Source organism: Lissotriton vulgaris, chromosome 7, assembly GCF_964263255.1.
Source record: "Lissotriton vulgaris chromosome 7, aLisVul1.2, whole genome shotgun sequence".
NCBI lineage: Eukaryota > Metazoa > Chordata > Amphibia > Caudata > Salamandridae > Lissotriton > Lissotriton vulgaris.
In genome coordinates this window covers 1314621982-1314635887 of record NC_141695.1, presented here as the reverse complement: position 1 = coordinate 1314635887, position 13906 = coordinate 1314621982, and the positions used below count along the sequence as shown (strand labels likewise).

The 13906-nt window shown below is 41.2% G+C and overlaps 1 protein-coding gene across 2 annotated transcripts in view; it reads right to left on the bottom strand.

The window, feature by feature from the left end:
- Window positions 1-13906, bottom strand: part of LOC147703580 (transmembrane protease serine 9-like) — a 1394371-nt gene that overhangs the window by 686731 nt on the left and 693734 nt on the right. The window lies entirely within an intron of this gene.

Sequence of the window (13906 nt, the reverse complement as noted above, 5' to 3'; positions counted from 1 at the left end):
CCATTTGTTAGGCAGAGTGTGAGCCAGGGCACAAGCGCTGCTCTGCAAAGAGCTGTGGTTGTTCAGTACAGAGAGGAGCTTCGCCCACTCCTCTGCTCTTATTTTTCATTGGCTTGTGTGTTTGTCCTTTGTAAATGCTGTCTTCTGATTCATTATGGGGCACGTTAGTCCCTTCTTGGTACAGCCATGTCTTCATTTGTAATCTCCCATGTCTACTGGCCCCTTTACTTCGGTTCTTACAGGGTATGTGTTATTTTTAGGTCGAGCTTCGATCGACCTGTTATTTGTCTTCTGTGGGGTTTGGCACACCCACTGATTGCCATAGGTTTCTTTCTATGGCACTCCGAAATGCTTGTTTCTTATTGATCAAGCACTGCAATTGTCCCTCCTTTGTGTGGCTCGTTCCTCCCATGGCGATTTCACTAATGGTTGATTTTGGTTGTCCAGAAGTTGGACACTGGCTGGATCCGTACGTAACTGTTTGCAGACGCCCAACTTCCAAGGAAGTGGCGATCCTTGTGCAACCTGGATCAGCCTCCGGACTGCAGGATGCAGTAAAAAGAAAAACAGGAGCTTCTGCCTGGGGTTGTCTGGCTCTTCTTGGCATCCACACCTGGTCGCATCGACAGCTGTTGCACAGGAAGCAGCCTGTGACTGCAAAGCCAGAGTCACAGTGCAAGTCTTCTCGCCACCCCCGGTAACCAAGCACTGCGTCCGTGGTTGTGCCCCAGCATCCCTTGGACGCGCCCTCCGGGCCCATTACTGCAGCCGTCAAGATGCCGCGGATCATGAACAAGGGTGTCCTCTGGAGGAACACAGAGGCGCATTAACTCTGTGTGAGCGAGAGTGTGGAGAGTCATAAAAGAGAGACCTGAGCAGTTGGGCTCATTCTATGAATGATGCAGTGTATCTCTTCTGGACCAGGGCTTGACCTTTGCTGTCAGCTGCTGATGTCTCAGATTCACATCGCAGTAGCAACAAAGGTTGCATTGCAGGGTAAGGGAAGACACCCATCTGCTACACCTGGGGTTGTGGGCTGATGAGGTCTAAAATTATTGTCGCTTCCCCTTTATAGGGATTCATATTCTCTGTGAATGAGGCTACTGTAACAGGATATGGACTTTGTAACAAGAACTGGTTGTAAAGCGTGATGCTATAACACACCATGTGAAGCACGGTACTACTGAGCATAGTATCCGCAAAAAGGCAAGAAGTGAAGCATGCTGGTGCAAGAGAGCGTGTCTAATATATTACAGTACATTGATAAACACAAGTACCTCAGAATTCCATAGATCACACTATTCTCTTTTTGCCTCAAACAGTCCTTTCTTTTGACTTCGGGCAACAAATTCTTTATGTTATTTACTTCAAACCTTTTTTTGTGTTTGGCGTTTCTTACACCACAGATATTTTTTTCCTTTTCAGTGCATGAAAGCAATTATATACAAATACACTTATATATACAACATATAAAATATTATTGCATTAGAACACACACCACAAGTGATTGGACAAAAAGTGTATTGTTACACAGTGTTTAACAAGACTCACTGAACATTTACAATTCGCTACCAGGCTTTTGACACATATTAGATTTGCTTTTAAAGTCCTATATTTTTTTTTTATGACATTTGCTGGGACCAAAACTGCCTGGGTCCTCAGAGTATCCTAATCTCAAGGTCCTGTATAGGGTCGGAGATTTAATTATACAAGATGTTGTGGGGGAACATAAAAGTTTCCGCTCGGCTGCCCAGATGGGGTCAGTATTTCTTTCTCTTAGCTTGCTCCAAGGCTCTATCTATTCACTGCCGATGCGTTTCGACCTTATATAGGTGGGACCAGACACTCCATGTTTTTAAAGGTCTTCTTCAGGGCTGTACTTTTTTTGATAGGACGTCTTATATACCTATAATGGTAATAGATTTGTTTTAGTGTGTGTCTTTTTTATTAACATAGCTGTAAATTCATAATTATGAAGAAGTGTACTCACGTACCAAAAAATGATGCTGCAAGGCGCCTATTCCACTGTTTTATGCCTGTTTAAAGCAAAAATATATATAATGGGTCAGTACCCTTACACCAACATCTTTCCACTTTACTCATACTGTTGTCCTACATTATAAGGACCTACCGGGCTTCCTCTGTTTCTATATATCCATTCTTTCTGTGGATCGAAGGCCTGTTCGGATCGGCCAAGAGGGGGCGGCGGAGGTACTCTGTTCTTCTTGAGCTCGTGCTTCTTTTGGAGCTTGCGCTACCTAGTGTGGAATGGCCATATTTTAGTATTTGAAACAAAAACCATGTGGATGTGGTTATTAAATATGCATATGGAAGCCCTTAGCCGTTTCAGCGCGTTATTTGCCAGAACGTGTGTCTGTTCTTTTTAGGGCCGGTACTCCTGTTTCTCTCGTCGTCTTGGCCATTTCTAGAGGGTAACTCTATGGTCTCCTCTGCAGAGGTTGTCAAATTACTTTCTGTACGGGGGGCCTGCCGGACCTAGTTGTAATGTTTACCTGTTTCTTTAAATATTCCCGCTCATTAGCCGGTTAGCATTTTCGTGGGATCTGCCAGACAAAGTTACCATATTTACAGTTGCGATTGAGGGCACATGTTCCTTTCTCACTAAGCGATGGGCATTACTTGATCGCTATTAAGCCCGTTGTGTGTGTTCGACTAAACAAGAGGGGTCGGCTATCAGCTGGGAGTGGGTTTCTCTCGTACCTTTTGTTTTCTTTTCTTAGTCTTCGATTTGCAGCACTTTTTTTCTCCTATTGCCTCTCTTCCTCGGCGTACTCTCGGTACTTCGTGGTTAGCGGAAATGACGTAGGACGTTAGAAGCCATTCTCCGCTATGTTTATACATTTATCGGTTGCCATGGAAGTGACACGTGATGCAGTGTGCCTGAGATCTTTCTGCTTTTATTTCTTATTTTATCAAATTGCTTTCCGTCTTCATGCTTTGCGTTGTCAGGTACATGAGTTGAGCTTCTCGGTTTGTTTGTGTTGCATGTTCGTACTGTCCCATGTCTCATCCCCCATAACTGCAGGCTTTAATTTTTTTTGAGTGTTATCTCTCGAGTGCCGTTGATATTTTATATTCTCTTAGGGGTGTCACTCTGGTTACAATATTCATTGGTTTCTCCTTTTTATTAGTCTTTGGGAGGTGTCAACTTTAACTGTCAGGGAGAATGATGACATGCTCCTGTTCTCAACTTTTGAGTTGTGATGGCCTATTTTTCAGAGGTCACTGGATGGTGAGGGCATGGCTTTCTACTTGTCGATGTTGCCAACTATCTTTCACCCATTTTTCTTTGTGTCTGGGGTCCATCCCAATTTTTCTAGTCTCCGTCGGCTTTCATAGTAATCCATTGATTTTTCTTTATATCCTCTTTGACCTTACAGATCCTGTGGGTGTGTTAACTGCAGTTCACTAGTTCTGACATTTCATTTAGGACGTTTTCAGTTGTCCCCAGTAACACAATGGTTCTTGCCTCTATTTGGGTCAGTACATTGTCGATGTTCCAGTTATATGAGGTAGCACTGTCCATTTTATATCATTTGCACCGTGTCCCATCTCTACACAGTGCGCCACCATTGGTGCATTGGGTGTTTTGCATCTGATGCATGATCGGTGTTGCTAGATGCGCTTCTTGACATGTTGGCTCGTTTTTCCTACGTATGCTATTTTGCAATGGGGAAATAATGCAGTAAATCACATTATGAGTGTTACAGTTCGTGAAGTCTTCGTTTCTCAGATATTTTTTGTCATATGTAAAAAGCGTACCTTCCAGTGTACTGTCACAGGACACGCAGTTCCCACATTTCCTGTGTCCAAGTTTGTCTCTTATGTTCTTGTTCTTTTTTAATGCAAAGATGGGAGTCTTTGTGAAGGATTTTAAACCTTTGACCATGTTCCAGTTCTTTCTAATTATTTTTTGTACTTCGTTGGTTATACCTGAAAAAGTGGTGACGCACACAAGGGGTGTATCTTCTTGCTTTATTCTGGGACTCAACAGAGAGTCACGGGGTGTATATAGTGTCATTTGATTGGGGGGGGTCTAACATCATGACTAGTATAAAGGGTTACAAGGGGCTGAAACAACCGGCAAAACAAGATAGGTGGGGGGGCGTGGTCTGGCCACGAGGGAGAATGGCCGCCTGAGAGAAGAGCTCCGCTCCGGGAAGGCACCCATCCAGAGGCAGCCTCATTTACAGTGAGCTTGGGGCTAATATTTAGACATTTTCCAGAAGGTGAAATGACCTAGTCATGAACAGTGTGTTTTGTGACGAGCGCAGCCGGGCCTTTGACCTCATGACCTATTTGGAATCCCTGGCCTCACGTAATGAAGAAGGCCTGAGGGGAGGAGCTTGCTGGGCCTTGCCTAATGCACAAGCTGCCTTCCTGTAAACACTTGAACTTGACAGCAGAGATATGTGAGGCAGACAATTCTCTGGTTTTCAACTTTGAAATGTGAAGTGGGTCTTCACAGATAAAGGTTAGTGTCAAAGTTGTTATTCACAGAGTAAATGAAAGACTTTCCAGTCACGGAAGCTCTTCTTGAATTGAGGCACTTCTGAATTTAAAAAGAAGATAAATAAGCTCATGCCAGTAAGAACTGTCTTTGCCTTTCTACACTGTGGCTGAATCCTGTGACTGAATGACCCATTCTGGGGTTAATTATGACTAAAATTATTATTTCATTGGCATTTTGAAACCGAAGCACAGCTGAGTAGCTGAAGCACCTCACAATCTGCCTTTCTGCGAACCAATACTTCCTGTATTTGTGGGGAATAATTCTTTTCAGAATGTCACCTGCTAGATCAACAGCTTTCTAAAATATTTTACCACAGAATCTCTTCAATTGTCATTTGGAAACCTCGTTAAGGGAAAGTCAGAGAACAGCGCTTCCAAATGTATTAATACTACCAGCATCCCTGGAAGTCCTTTATTTTTCGAAATGTAATAAGTAAGACATATTATCTCAACATTATGAAGTTTATAGTTGCAATCATTAGTCATTGCTCGCTTATAATGTTTTCCTGAAATTTTATGAGGAGCTTCATTTGGCTGTGACTATTTTGATGTTGATATGAGGTGAATTTCTACACGTTTCTTCTCATTCCATGGCAATTCTGTTATTACTGACTTTTGCTATATAATGTGAGAGGGATTTTTTTGGGACGCACCACACGACTCATTATTTCAAGAGGCTTTTCATACATCTGAAAACAATGTAGTAAACAAACAAAACTCTTTCTCATAACTATGATTTGTTAATCATATATATGTTGATATTGTTTTACTAGCGTTTGACATATAATGTGAGAGTGACATTTCTACATTCAGTTATTCAAGAGGACTTTTCATGATATTGTATGCAATATTATGTGTCATCTTTGAGGAATGGTACATGGTCTTTTGTTGTTATTCTGCAGAAAATAGCGTCAGGTAAGACAGTGGCTTTATATTCTGCACAAACTATTGTTCTGCTTACACCTTTTTAAGTAGATAACGCCTTTCTACCTGATCTTAGCCTTTCACCATATCAGTTTGTATGGACCATCTATTGGATTGCTTCATCACCTCATCAGCCAAAAAGAGTTTATATGTTCGCCACTCTGTCAAGGCAACATAATATTAAGTAAATACAACCTGCTTCATCTTTTGACAACTTTGCCCGCTATTGTTCTTTACATCTTTAAATGTTTGAGGCGACGCCCGATTTTCCTCCGCATGTATTTTTTTATGAAATGTTATTATTGCTTTCACCTACAATATATATAACTTGCTCAGTTTGAGATATTGCATTATATGCTGTATTGCTATTTTCTGCTTATTGTTGTCAATTGTGAATTTGTTTTCATAATTGCTTCTCACCACGCTACCACATCAATACGTTACTGTAGAGCGTCTATGAAGCACAACATACAAATGTCTACTAACAGGAATGGGAATAAAATACCTAAACAACCACTCTTTACAGAAGTTTTGAAACAATCTACTGCTATACCAACGAAAGGGAACTTGTCCTCTTCAACGAATATGCCCCAAGTTGCACCCTCTCATGGTGACCAGACTTTAACAGACACCATGCAACGTATATTGCAGGAGCTTTCTGGGGTCAATCGTCATTTGGAAGGGATGGATATCACAATTACATCTCTGGCTGAAGAAACTAAATCGATTAGAGCAGACCGTACAACTTTTCATACTAGAATTGAAAGTCTTGACTCTAAAATACTGGCCATGAAGAGTCGCCTTGATACAGTCCAAAGCTCAGACCAAGATCTTCTCTTTTTGCACAGAAAAATCATTGACTTAGAAGATCGCAGTAGGAGAGACAATCTCCGCTTCTTTGGTTTTCCGGAAAATATTGAAGGACACAACACGAAAATATTCCTCTGTGATACCCTTCCAATAATGACTGTAATTTCCTTTACTCCACCTCTTGAAATTCAACGAGTTCACAGAATTGGCCCTCTACGCACAGACCCTGCTGGGCGCTCGATGCCAATTATTGCCTGTTTTCTTCGTCATGAGCAAATCCAACAAATATTGACTGAGGCTCGCTCACGAGGCTCTTTTCTTTTTGAGGGTCATAATATTCACGTAGCAGCGGATTTGTCTAAATAGACGAATGAAAGACGGAAGGTGTTTCTCTTCATGCGGCCTCAACTACGTCAGTTAGACATTACATATGGGCTGTTTGAGCCTGCACGCTTCCGTATTACCAAAAATGGAGAAACCAGGGACTTCTAGGACCCTGAACTTCTACAAAAATTCTTAGATGACATCAAATCTCAGGACATGGATACGCAGTCCTCCCATTGTGAACAGTTCCAACCGTCTTCTTCCTTTTCCCCACAACTGCCGGTGCAAAGCCCACGAGCATCTAGTAAATCCAGACAACGGGGTAGAGTCTTTATTAGTGTCAATCGTTCCCAGGAAGATAAAGCCTCAGCTTTGCATTCTGTCTCTACACTTACAAAGTAGCCGCACAGAGACAAATCTAGATCACCTCTTAAAACTCCTTCAGATGCTGACTGAATAGTTTACTATTATTTAACTGTCTGTTTCTGTGCTTTGTTGTACTTTTGCCATATCTTGTTTTTAATTCTGATTTTTCTTCATCAATATTACTATTAGATCATTTATATTCAGTATTATTTTTCTGCTATGAGACGTTCATCTACTTATTATTGAATTGCCTGTTATATGCTTTGACATAGTTCATAGTAAATTGCATGTTTTTTCTTCATCCTCAATACCTCTTCGGGGTATTGGAATTGCTTTGTCTATTTCTGCATGTTTTATCATTCCTATGTTGCTCAATGGATTAAGGTAGGTATTGGTATTCCCTTTCTTTATACGTCCAAATTCTATGATTATGCATATCCCCCCCCCCCTTATTTTATTCTATAGTGCAACAAGTTACCCTTCATTATAGTGTACCATTTTAATATGTATTTCTCTAGAGAAACATCCTTTACAACGCAACTTTTACCACGCAGTGCTTTTACATTGCAACTTTTACAACGCAAACCATTACAACGCATTGTGCTGGGGGCGTTCTAGGATAGGGAATAGATTTAATTTACTATCCAACACCTTCCCTACTATCCACGGGGACTGGAGTTGGAATAGTAAATTAAACTATTCACTATCAAGCACCCCTCAACACTATGCGTTGTAAAGGTATGCGTTGTAAAACATGCGATGTAAAAGCATGTGTGGTAAAAGCATGCGTTGTAATGTCATACATCCATTTCTCTAGCTTTAGCTTGGATATTCAGTGCTAATATGCTATGTGCCTTTTGAGTTCTTTTAATTATGAGTGCTCATTTTATCAGTCATTCATATTTTGTTAAAAGCTGCTGTTATTTGAATTCCTCATAATTTTGCAATCATTTATTGCACTCTTCCCATACTGTATTCTTACTGTTTTACCATGTTAAGGTTTTGTTTGTTGATATTTCGTTAATAAGCTGTAACTAGATACTGCAGATAGTCATTATTGTATTTGGCTGATTAATTACTACCTAAGGCATTCTTAAATTGTTCTCCTCACTCCTCTATCATATTCTACTGGATCTATCTCTCTTTGTTAATTCATTCCCCAGGGCTTCTTACCATACACTATCATCTACTTCCCTGATCCATACTTTTCTTTTCCTGGATGGGGTCCTGTCCCGCGGCGGTGCTCTAGTGCGCCCAGGCCCACGGTTCACAGACTAGGTTTCCTAACTTTTCTTCTTATCTTATCCTCACATCCACTTCTTCTAATCTCCCTTTCCCCTACTTTTTCTATTTCTATTTATTCTTTCAAATACATAACATCTGCCTCATTTCTACTTGACTACTCACATACATCTATCCTGTTTGATTCCCTCCTTTCTCTGCACTATTATCTGATACGTTTCTGATACTATCACCTCTTTTCTTACTTAATAACCAGAGTAACTCCCTCTCCTATTCTGCCCTACCCCCCTATTCTTCTTCTTTATTATTTCTTTGAATATTTTCCACTAAGACTCATGCTCATCCTTTATCTGTTGTTACATGGAATGTACATGGTCTCACCCATTACATTAAAAGAAAGAAAGTTCTTTCATATTTGCAGTACAAACATGTGGACATAGCTTTATTGAAGGAAACGCACCTGGATGAAATTGAATCTAACAAACTCAGTAGAGACTGGTTTGGGAAGGTCATTCATAGCAGCATACGTAGGAATGACCCCACCAACCCCAACCCTGTCCGTAAATGTGGAGTGGCTATTCTTATCCGGAGATCGCTTCCCATTACAATTTCCAAGACATGGTCGGATCCTGATGGTTGCTATGTCTTCGCTAAATTACAAATTGGGAATTTTTCAATTCGTCTTGGATCCATTTATGCTCCGATTGGTACTAAAAAACAATGTTTCCTCCAATTGAATTGTCTTCTTACTGAGATCAATGCTTCCCAATATCTCATCGGAGGGGACTGGAATTTGGTTCAAGATCTATCCTCGACTAAACGGGTCAGTTTGACAGGGTTAATGCAGCAGATAGGGCCATCTTACAAGACATACTTTCTGATAATGGTTTGGTTGACCATTGGCGTCTCAGTCATCCACATAATAAGGAATATATATTCTTTTCTTCCTTGCATGGCACATTTTCCCGTTTGGCTTATTTTATGATATCTCATAAAGCTGTTCAATTGGTCACAGATTCTAACATTTTGGAAGCTGCTTTATCTGATCACTCTCCTGTTCTTATATCTCTTGATTTAGGTTTATCTAAACCAGGACGCAAACCATGGCAAATGAGTTTAGAGAAATTTAGGACACCTGGGGATAAGCTTCTTTTGCAACCTAATTTCCAAGATTATCTCACTATTAATGAGGACTCTGTCTCTTCTAAGAGAACAATTTGGGCAGCAGCAAAAGCCACTTTTAGAGGACAGTTAATGCGGGATGCTGCTCTTATCAACAAGAATAATATTGCAAAACAAACAGAACTAGAACAAGACATTCAACATTACTCTCAACTATATATATCGAACCCTACTTTACAGAATCGCAAATTGTTGGAACAAGCACGCATGTCTCTTAATGGTCTCTTTACATCTAAGGCTGAGTATGCATTGCAGAAGATGAAAGGGAGACATTACGAACAAGGAGAAAAGGCTGGCCGATTATTGGCTGCACAATTGCGTCAGAGAGAAGCTGCTATGGCTATTCCAGCTATTAAGTCGACCTAGGGTGAAATACTCAACAGACCTCAGGAAATAGTTAATGATTTTGCCTCCGTTTATAGATCTCTATTATCCCAAGTAATCACTTTGATTTGGATAAAATGTCAACTTTTCTAGAGAAGGTGAATCTTCCGAAGCTTTCGGATGAGGGCAGAGCCTTACTTGAAGGTAATATCATGAGAGACGAGATTTCTTCGGCTATCACCGCCCTGCCATATCATAAAGCCCCTGGGGAGGACGGTTTCCCCGCCGAATTTTATAGATGGACTGGTCAGAATATGATAGATACTTTGCATGCTGCGTTTCTAGAGGCTGACAAAGAATTCTCCTTGGGCCCCCTTTCTAATAAAGCAATTATAGCTGTTCTACCCAAGACAGGCAAAGACCCTCTTTTATGCAGACGTTATCGCCCTATATCCCTCTTAAATTCGGATATTAAGATTCTAGCTAGTATTCTTGCGCCCGACTTCGCAAAGCGTTACCCTCCTTGATACATAGTTCCCAAGTGGGTTTTGTCCCAGGCCATTCTCCCCAAAATCATCTTCGTACATTGGCTCACACATTATGGACTGCTAAACATCTTCCAGAAGATGCCTTGGCTCTCTCACTTGATGCTGAGAAAGCATTTGATCGCATTGAATGGGAATATCTCTTTACAATAATGCATAGATTTGGTTTGGGTGACCAATTCATTAATAAAGTACGTTTAGTATACGATAGCCATTAGCTCAAGTCAACTGTGGAGGTTTCTTATCTACCCCATTTCGAATTCGCAGAAGTACACGCCAGGGTTGCCCATTGTCCCCTCTTCTTTTTCTCTTAGGGATGGAACCTCTTGCTGCTGCAATTCGCCAATCTGATGATATTACAGGTACCCCCTTCCAATTGGCCATACTAAAATGTATTTATATGCAGATGACATTCTTCTTACTCTTACTAACCTCCCCCGATCTCTCCCAGCCCTTCTTCAAATTATTAATGATTTTTTCCTCCTTTTCTGGTTATAAAATAAATTGGGACAAAAGTGAAGCGTTACCTATTTCAGTTGTGACTACGAAATCAACAATTTCTGGATTCCCTTTTCACTGGCAATCTTCACACCTTAAGTATCTCGGGATTCTGATTAATGAAGCTTTGGAAAATATGGTTGCGGATAATTTATCTGCTTTATTTTCTTAAATGCAGAGGGATTTTGATAAGTGGAAAGCTCTAGGATTATCTTTATGGGGTAGAGTTAAAGCTATTAAGATGGTTACTTTACCAAGATTCATTTATGCTTTGGGTATGCTCCCCCTCCAAATTCCTTTAGTTACTCTTAGATCAATCGACTCCAAGATAAAGCTCTTCATTTGGGGCACAGCTAAACCGTGCCTTGCTGCTGCTAAATTAAAGGACCATCAGTTATATGGAGGCATGGGTCTTCCATCCATTGAACATTATTCATTTGGCCTACACATTTCTCAACTCTCATATTTTCTACCCAAATCTAGAGACATTCCACAATGGGTATCAATTGAACGTCATCTTCTATCTCAGGATTCAGGACTATCCCTTTTATACGGTACTGGTACTAGTACTTTGGATCCTAAAAATCCTATCTTATCAGCCATGCTTGGATCTTGGCAGAGGGGTCATCGCATATTAAGTTTGAATCCGCAAACTCACATTAAAGCTCTTTGTGGAATAATTCAGCTATTCGTATCAATGGTCGTACTTTATCCTGGCCTTTGTGGAAAGAAGCCGGCATTTATTCTCTGGATCAACTCTTACATGATGGAGATTTTAAAACTTTTCCCCAACTTTGTGAGGAATTTAATCTTCCACTTCTACATTCCTCTAAATACGTTCAACTTCAACAATGTCTTAAAAAACAATTAGGCTCTCCACCTTGGTTGCTTCAGGTTTCTCGAATATTATCTTATCTGCAACTATGGGGGAAGTTTAAGGGGGTGACCTCTGGTCTTTATATAACCTTTATGCTCCCTCTTTTTTCACAACCTCTCTCACCTACTCTTCGGAATAAATGGCAATCTCGCTTATCTATTATGTACTCCAATGGTCAATGGGATCATATTCTGGAGGGGTTGCACAAAGGCTTTCGAGAAGTGCGTCTCAAATTCTGTATCTTTAAAATTCTTCATGATTGGCACTGGTCACCGGTTAAATTAAATAAAGCTGGGTTATTATCGCACACTTCTTACTGGAGATGTTCTAATCCCGGTTGTGACATAACACATATCATTTGCGAATGTCCACGCACCAGACCCTTCCGGATCTTTGTTGGCAAAACTTTGAACTCTACAATGGCATTAACTTCACCACTTACATCTGCCACCATTATTTTACATGACTTCCGTGGTCTTGCAAAACTTTCTAAGCCACAGACTTGTCTTCTTCACACTGCTTTGGCTACAGCCAAAATTTGCATTTTACGCCATTGAAAGTCTTCATCTCCTCCTTCTCAGGAAGAATAGTTGGTGGCAATGATGCAGACAGCCTTACATGAACGCACAATTTACAATCTTCAGGACCAAGCTGACATCTTTCTTCAAACTTGGTCCCCCTTTTTGAAAACCACATTGGATGACGATTCTAACCCAGCTCCCTCTTCTAATATGCATCCTTTACCTACTTAATTGTATTATCTCATATGCTTTTCCTGTACAATTCCATTCTCTTTATCCTTTCTCTTCCCTTCCCTCTCCCCCCCTTCCACCCGTTACTCTGGCACCTTCTTTTTTTTCTTCTTTTTTTCTTTCTTTCTTTTAATCTTGATTATATTTATTTAGTCATTCGGTTACTTACATAAAAGATACATTCATACCTTTTGTATTGTTATTTTACAACAGATTGTAGAGTATGTACTGTTAATCACTTATCTGATTGATTGCCCACCCCCTTCGCAGCAGAACTAACGCTGACAGGGCTGTGACTGGCTCTAGCGCCCGCCATCTTACTGGGGAAAATTGCGAGCGGTCCAGTGCTCGGCCCCTCCCTCAAACACAACTACAAAATGACCCCCCCTCACAGGGAGCGCAGCGGACGGGCGCAGCGGGCGCGCCGGCGGCGCGCCGAAGGCGCGCCAAAGGCAAGCCCGTCTGCGCCCATCCGCGCCAGTCCCGCGCCCAGCGCCGGACATTATGCCACTTCTCCTAACCACCAAAATCTGCATTACTCTAGCTCACAGCTCCTTGAGCTAAACCAATACCCGTGTAACCTCATGCATGAAGTAAACCTTGGAGATCTCTCCTCACCCTCTTGCTGCGCCTCCTGTGGCCTGCACATACTCCACAATCCCTCTCCGCAATCCCAGAATTTTTACAATCTGCCTACGGCTATTTGTAAACGTCCAACTAAGAATTCCCATTTGCCTACCAACAATAACCCTAAGGGTGTAACAGACCCCCCGGTAGCTGAAAATAGAATTCTGAAATCTATACTGTTGAACACAAGATCTATGGTTAAACACAAACACGAAATTTCTGCCCTGATCACAGACCATGACGCTGATCTTATGTTTCTAACAGAAACCTGCGCATCTGATACCTCTGGACCGGACTGGAATGACGCAGTTCCTGCAGGTTATCATGTAGAATTTGCTAACAGACAAGGAGCAGTGGGAGGTGGGATTGGGATTATTTATAAATCCCATTTAAAAGTTTTCTCATTACCCGAGCATGGTCTAGAAGCAGACGCCATGGGCTTTAAAATTAAAGAAAATAATTGTATTATATTTTCTGGCCTACTTGTGTATCACCCCCCTGGTCTGAGAACACCATTTATCAGAGCACTGCACACCTTTCTTGAATCTACATCTAACTCCACCACATATACCGTTCTGGGTGACTTTAATTTTCACTTAGAAGCAAATAATGACTCCGACTCAACGACTTTAATTGACAATTTTCTAAGTTTTGACATGACTCAACTAGTCTCAAACTCCACTCATATCGCAGGACACACCCTTGATGGCATTTTTACTAGCAATAACCATATCAAAACTATCTCGACCAAAGCAGTCCCCTGGTCTGATCACTATGCTATCTTTTTTAATATGTCTCTGACTAAACGTACACATCATCGAAGAGGCCTTATGCTTCCCGAAAAGACACGTCCTTGGAACAAGCTTGAACCCGCCCTTTTGGCACAGTCACTTGCAAAAGAT